The sequence below is a fragment of the Schistocerca gregaria genome, unplaced genomic scaffold (genome assembly GCF_023897955.1).
Source record: "Schistocerca gregaria isolate iqSchGreg1 unplaced genomic scaffold, iqSchGreg1.2 ptg000652l, whole genome shotgun sequence".
NCBI classification, from domain to species: Eukaryota; Metazoa; Arthropoda; class Insecta; order Orthoptera; family Acrididae; genus Schistocerca; species Schistocerca gregaria.
The window spans coordinates 117,501-122,500 of NW_026062036.1; the positions used below are offsets into that span (position 1 = coordinate 117,501).

The following is a 5,000-nucleotide window of genomic DNA, read 5'->3' on the forward strand; positions in this document are numbered from 1 at the left end:
TATCGTTCAACAACATCCATTTTATCCTCGCTGCCACAGGACACTATCCAAACAACGACAAGAGGAACGTCACGTCCACTAATAAGACAGAATGTCTCACATCACCCGCAAACAACGCAGCTCAAATCAGCCAGCAACACCCACAGTGGTCCACCCAGTATCAACACAGGACGCAACGCCACGCCACAACACAAAAGGTACAAGTAATAAAATACCCTTTGGCCACACCCCTTATAAAGGCATCGAACCAACCCACCACCTGACACCAGCCAAACGTACATCCTGATTTGACACATCTCTGGCAACCTAACCCACGTTGGCCCTTAACCTAACCCACGTTGGCCCTTAACCTAACCCACGTTGGCCCTTAACCTAACCCACGTTGGCCCTTAACCTAACCCACGTTGGCCCTTAACCTAACCCACGTTGGCCCTTAACCTAACCCACGTTGGCCCTTAACCTAACCCACGTTGGCCCTTAACCTAACCCACGTTGGCCCTTAACCTAACCCACGTTGGCCCTTAACCTAACCCACGTTGGCCCTTAACCTAACCCACGTTGGCCCCTAACCTAACCCACGTTGGCCCCTAACCTAACCCACGTTGGCCCCTAACCTAACCCACGTTGGCCCCTAACCTAACCCACGTTGGCCCCTAACCTAACCCACGTTGGCCCCTAACCTAACCCACGTTGGCCCCTAACCTAACCCACGTTGGCCCCTAACCTAACCCACGTTGGCCCCTAACCTAACCCACGTTGGCCCCTAACCTAACCCACGTTGGCCCCTAACCTAACCCACGCTGCACCTTAACCTAAGTTACGCTGCACCTTAACCTAAGTTACGCTGCACCTTAACCTAAGTTACGCTGCACCTTAACCTAAGTTACGCTGCACCTTAACCTAAGTTACGCTGCACCTTAACATAAGTTACGCTGCACCTTAACCTAACTTACACTGCACCTTAACCTAAGTTACACTGCACCTTAACCTAACTTACACTGCACCTTAACCTAAGTTACACTGCACCTTAACCTAAGTTACACTGCACCTTAACCTAACTTACACTGCACCTTAACCTAAGTTACACTGCACCTTAACCTAAGTTACACTGCACCTTAACCTAAGTTACACTGCACCTTAACCTAAGTTACACTGCACCTTAACCTAAGTTACACTGCACCTTAACCTAAGTTACACTGCACCTTAACCTAACTTACACTGCACCTTAACCTAACTTACACTGCACCTTAACCTAACTTACACTGCACCTTAACCTAACTTACACTGCACCTTAACCTAACTTACACTGCACCTTAACCTAACTTACACTGCACCTTAACCTAACTTACACTGCACCTTAACCTAACTTACACTGCACCTTAACCTAACTTACACTGCACCTTAACCTAACTTACACTGCACCTTAACCTAACTTACACTGCACCTTAACCTAACTTACACTGCACCTTAACCTAACTTACACTGCACCTTAACTGTCACATGTAACGTCACAGGAATGTAGCTTTGCCTAACAGCAACCCTCTGAACATAGTTCACTGCTTGGATCCTCTGGTGTCATGTGTATTTCTTGATGCCATGGTGCGTACCCTCACATAAAGGTCTTTCGAGTGTTGCGTACTTTCTACACAGTCCCGCTAACCACTGGAAGGGTGTACCGCTACAGAACGAATATCGCCCTCCCCTCCTGCCCTTCCAAGCTGGTCGGTCAGGCGTTTGTTTGTGAAATGAGCCTTGCAGCTGTTCAGTTGCATTCGGTTGTCGATGCAGTCAGTGTACGTTGTGGTACGGCCTGTGTGGACTGTCCGCTGATGTACGCGTAACCCACACTGATCATCCGTCGTTACGTACTGAGTGACATAATGTGGCACATGCTTGACCGTACACCGGCTGCGCCCTACAATGGCGAATCATAAGGGCCATATGTTGTGCACGATGCTACTTGTCTCGTCTCCCCATTACAGCGAGATTGCACTGTTGTACGCCGTACAGACATGTGGTAAGTAGGTACGGACGAAAGTATTGCATGTTGGCCCCCCCCCCCCCCCTCCTCCCTCTGCCGGGAATCAGCGTGAGCCGTCTGTTGATGTAGCGACGAGGGTTTTCCTATTTAATCGTATTGCCCCACACAACATGATAGCACGGTGGACCGCGTTCCACATCTGCGACATGCTACAGAGGCCGGTTGACAGTCGACCGCGCAAGGGACATTGCACACATGCGCGGACCATCTTCCACGTGTTCTCTCGTGTACATGCCGCAGTGTGTATGTGGGCTGATGTAGCGTGTCGTGACACATAACATGCAGGCATGCCAGAATCGTAGATTTCGCAAATGTAGATTGACGTATACGTTTGCTGCCAAAGATCCGCAAATGAACTGGAAATCAGTTGTTGAGCGGTTGTTCGCGCTGCAGGTGCATCGGTGATAGCGACGATCGGTACATCTGTGAACCGGTTGTTTCGGCGGTACCCGCCATGCCCCCGAACCTGAGTTGGCCATGTGGGTATGAAGCGATACGAGGCTGTGGCTTGGCGGGACAGTCCCCGGCCGGTGAGGGGGGGCCGCCCGGCGTGCTGGCCGCGCGCTGCGTGAGCGCACGCACTACAGCCGGCTGGTGGGGGGCGCCCAGTGGCAGGAGCGCCGGCCGACGGGCCCGGCTGGCGTCCCAGCTATGCGCCGGCGCACCCTGCGCGCGGCGCCAGGCGGCCAAAGTGGGTTCTGCCGAGCCCGGTGCGAAGCGCGGTGGACATCTGCAGTGTGCTGGTCCGATTGCGGACTGTGTGCGTTGAGGATGCGCCGCCGCCCGGCACTCGGCGTCGCGACGCCGTCTGCTGCTCGGTCGCCCCCAGCGGTTCTCGCAGGTGGTTTGTATCGCAGCTCTGCGGACGTGTTGGCGCGTGCGCTGTGCTGGGAGAGTTCGCTTCTGCACCCAAGTGGGGCTTTGCCCTTCTGTGGCGCTGGCGTTGGAGCTGCCGGTCACCGTAGGTGGCGCGTGTTGTTTCCCGCCGGCAATGCCACGACAGCACGCTCCCGGGCCTCTGTCGGCAGCGGCAAGCTCAGTTGGGAGCACGGGTGTTCGCACTGAAAGCGTCTACTCGCCTATCTCCGGGCGATTGCGCCTCTCTCGAACCCGACCAAGTACTTAGGACGGCGCTGCGCGCCGCCGGGACCTGAGAGGGTTTCGAGGTGTATCGTGCAGGGGAGCTCAGCCTCCTCCTGTTTGCAGAATAATTGAGCGGACGCTTGCGTGTTCGCGCGGGCCCTCGGGACACACTCCCGGGCGGCCGGCTGCTCAGCTCTCGTTGACGCAGCTCCCTGGTTGATCCTGCCAGTAGTCATATGCTTGTCTCAAAGATTAAGCCATGCATGTCTCAGTACAAGCCGCATTAAGGTGAAACCGCGAATGGCTCATTAAATCAGTTATGGTTCCTTAGATCGTACCCACGTTACTTGGATAACTGTGGTAATTCTAGAGCTAATACATGCAAACAGAGTCCCGACCAGAGATGGAAGGGACGCTTTTATTAGATCAAAACCAATCGGATTGGCTCGTCTGGTCCGTTTGCCTTGGTGACTCTGAATAACTTTGGGCTGATCGCACGGTCCTCGTACCGGCGACGCATCTTTCAAATGTCTGCCTTATCAACTGTCGATGGTAGGTTCTGCGCCTACCATGGTTGTAACGGGTAACGGGGAATCAGGGTTCGATTCCGGAGAGGGAGCCTGAGAAACGGCTACCACATCCAAGGAAGGCAGCAGGCGCGCAAATTACCCACTCCCGGCACGGGGAGGTAGTGACGAAAAATAACGATACGGGACTCATCCGAGGCCCCGTAATCGGAATGAGTACACTTTAAATCCTTTAACGAGTATCTATTGGAGGGCAAGTCTGGTGCCAGCAGCCGCGGTAATTCCAGCTCCAATAGCGTATATTAAAGTTGTTGCGGTTAAAAAGCTCGTAGTTGGATTTGTGTCCCACGCTGTTGGTTCACCGCCCGTCGGTGTTTAACTGGCATGTATCGTGGGACGTCCTGCCGGTGGGGCGAGCCGAAGGCGTGCTTGCGCGTCCCGAGGCGGACCCCGTTGAAATCCTACCAGGGTGCTCTTAGTTGAGTGTCTCGGTGGGCCGGCACGTTTACTTTGAACAAATTAGAGTGCTTAAAGCAGGCAAGCCCGCCTGAATACTGTGTGCATGGAATAATGGAATAGGACCTCGGTTCTATTTTGTTGGTTTTCGGAACCCGAGGTAATGATTAATAGGGACAGGCGGGGGCATTCGTATTGCGACGTTAGAGGTGAAATTCTTGGATCGTCGCAAGACGAACAGAAGCGTAAGCATTTGCCAAGTATGTTTTCATTAATCAAGAACGAAAGTTAGAGGTTCGAAGGCGATCAGATACCGCCCTAGTTCTAACCATAAACGATGCCAGCCAGCGATCCGCCGCAGTTCCTCCGATGACTCGGCGGGCAGCCTCCGGGAAACCAAAGCTTTTGGGTTCCGGGGGAAGTATGGTTGCAAAGCTGAAACTTAAAGGAATTGACGGAAGGGCACCACCAGGAGTGGAGCCTGCGGCTTAATTTGACTCAACACGGGAAACCTCACCAGGCCCGGACACCGGAAGGATTGACAGATTGATAGCTCTTTCTTGATTCGGTGGGTGGTGGTGCATGGCCGTTCTTAGTTGGTGGAGCGATTTGTCTGGTTAATTCCGATAACGAACGAGACTCTAGCCTGCTAACTAGTCGCGTGACATCCTTCGTGCTGTCAGCGATTACTTTTCTTCTTAGAGGGACAGGCGGCTTCTAGCCGCACGAGATTGAGCAATAACAGGTCTGTGATGCCCTTAGATGTTCTGGGCCGCACGCGCGCTACACTGAAGGAATCAGCGTGTCTTCCTAGGCCGAAAGGTCGGGGTAACCCGCTGAACCTCCTTCGTGCTAGGGATTGGGGCTTGCAATTGTTCCCCATGAACGAGGAA

General features: G+C 53.5%; 1 non-coding gene across 1 annotated transcript in view; it reads left to right on the forward strand.

The window, feature by feature from the left end:
• The first annotated feature begins 3,333 nt into the window (after window positions 1-3,333).
• The window catches only part of LOC126318070 (small subunit ribosomal RNA), a 1,893-nt gene continuing 226 nt past the window's right edge, over window positions 3,334-5,000 (forward strand). The window contains exon 1 of the ribosomal RNA XR_007557153.1: window positions 3,334-5,000. This exon is cut by the window's right edge and continues 226 nt beyond it. This is a non-coding gene — a ribosomal RNA (small subunit ribosomal RNA).